We start from the raw sequence: 2500 nt of genomic DNA on the forward strand, positions 1-2500 counted from the left end.
ACACCTAGGAACACCACATATGCGTTTCCCTTTCGATCGTGAAGTTTTCAAATTTTTCGATTTTTGGTCCTAGAAATTCATGAACGGTGGGAGACCAAAATTTTTCATAAAAAAAAAATTTTCACCGTTTGACCATAAAAACCTTCTTTTCGTACATACCCCATCATTTCTTCACGTTTTAGGCCATTTCTGAAATTTTCGCTTCGATAGTGTGTCCCCTATAATACAAAATGAACATTTTGCATCTCCCACAAGTGGCCATTTTTTTCCGCCACTGAAGAACACGACCTCGGGAACTCGGACCTAGGACGTGGCCATGTAAGTCATAGGCCACCCCAACTTTTGCAAAATACTGTTTCTTTTCACTTTTCATGATCTAAGGCGCGTTCCGACGGCGTTTTGAACAAATTTATGAGAAAAAAAATTTTGACCCTCGGACCAAAATTTTTTCGTTCGGGGCCCCATGGCCTATGGCCAGTATGGGAACTCGGGATGCCGATATGACAAAATTTGTCAAAAAATCACTAAAAAGTCGCTATGGCCCATTATTTAGAGCTTGTTGAGACCTTTCTAAAACACCTTGGTTGACCCCTGTCCGATAAGTAGTTTTCGAGATATTCGAGAAAATGTGATTTTTTGGGACTTAGAAAATTTTTGACCCGTACCCTAAGAAAAAGTGATTTTTTCATAGGACAATTTTTTCTTCGCAAATACTGTTTGGTTTCACTTTTCATTATTAGAAACGCGTTCCGAAGCCATTTTCATCAAAATCTCGTGAAAAAAAAATTTCACCCCCGGACCAAAAGTTGGCCGTTCGGTGCCCTATGGCCTATGGCCAGTATGGGAACCAAGGATGCCGATATGCGAAAAAGTGTCAAAAAATCACTTGAAAGTCGCTATGGCTCATTAAATAGAGCTTGTAAAGACCTTTCTAAAACACCTTGGTTGACCCCTGTCCGATACGTAGTTTTCGAGATATTCGAGAATAAGTGATTTTTTGGGACTTAGAAAATTTTTGACCCGTACCCTAAGAAAAAGTGATTTTTTCATAGGACAATTTTTTCTTCGCAAATACTGTTTGGTTTCACTTTTCATTATTAGAAACGCGTTCCGAAGCCATTTTCATCAAAATCTCGTGAAAAAAAAATTTCACCCCCGGACCAAAAGTTGGCCGTTCGGTGCCCTATGGCCTATGGCCAGTATGGGAACCAAGGATGCCGATATGCGAAAAAGTGTCAAAAAATCACTTGAAAGTCGCTATGGCTCATTAAATAGAGCTTGTAAAGACCTTTCTAAAACACCTTGGTTGACCCCTGTCCGATACGTAGTTTTCGAGATATTCGAGAATAAGTGATTTTTTGGGACTTAGAAAATTTTTGACCCGTACCCTAAGAAAAAGTGATTTTTTCATAGGACAATTTTTTCTTCGCAAATACTGTTTGGTTTCACTTTTCATTATTAGAAACGCGTTCCGAAGCCATTTTCATCAAAATCTCGTGAAAAAAAATTTCACCCCCGGACCAAAAGTTGGCCGTTCGGTGCCCTATGGCCTATGGCCAGTATGGGAACCAAGGATGCCGATATGCGAAAAAGTGTCAAAAAATCACTTGAAAGTCGCTATGGCTCATTAAATAGAGCTTGTAAAGACCTTTCTAAAACACCTTGGTTGACCCCTGTCCGATACGTAGTTTTCGAGATATTCGAGAATAAGTGATTTTTTGGGACTTAGAAAATTTTCGACCATGACATATATGAAAAGTGAATTTTTCATAGGACCAAAAAGTTTGTCCAAATAGGGTTTTGGTTCACTTTTTATGGTCAGATAAGTGATCCGATGCTATTTTCATGATCATTAGAGGGATTTCACGCTGTGACCAAAACAAAAATTTTCATACTTCATACTTGTCCCGGTGCCGTATATGGGAGGACCGGGGGAACATGTCTTCGTAAGTCGTGATGTTCAGTGACGGATTTCTGGGACTTAGAAAAAAAATGTGCTCTCAGGCACATTATATGTTTCATACACACATGATTTTCATTCTTCATACTTGTCCCCGTGCCGTACATGGGAGGACCGGGGGAACATGTCTTCGTAAGTCGTGATGTTCAGTGACGGATTTCTGGGACTTAGAAAAAAAATGTGCTCTCAGGCACATTATATGTTTCATACACACATGATTTTCATTCTTCATACTTGTCCCCGTGCCGTATATGGGAGGACCGGGGGAACATGTCTTCGTAAGTCGTGATGTTCAGTGACGGATTTCTGGGACTTAGAAAAAAAATGTGCTCTCAGGCACATTATATGTTTCATACACACATGATTTTCATTCTTCATACTTGTCCCCGTGCCGTATATGGGAGGACCGGGGGAACATGTCTTCGTAAGTCGTGATGTTCAGTGACGGATTTCTGGGACTTAGAAAAAAAATGTGCTCTCAGGCACATTATATGTTCCATACACACATGATTTTCATTCTTCATACTTGTCCCCGTGCCG

This window comes from Anopheles stephensi, unplaced genomic scaffold (assembly GCF_013141755.1).
Source record: "Anopheles stephensi strain Indian unplaced genomic scaffold, UCI_ANSTEP_V1.0 ucontig226, whole genome shotgun sequence".
NCBI lineage: Eukaryota > Metazoa > Arthropoda > Insecta > Diptera > Culicidae > Anopheles > Anopheles stephensi.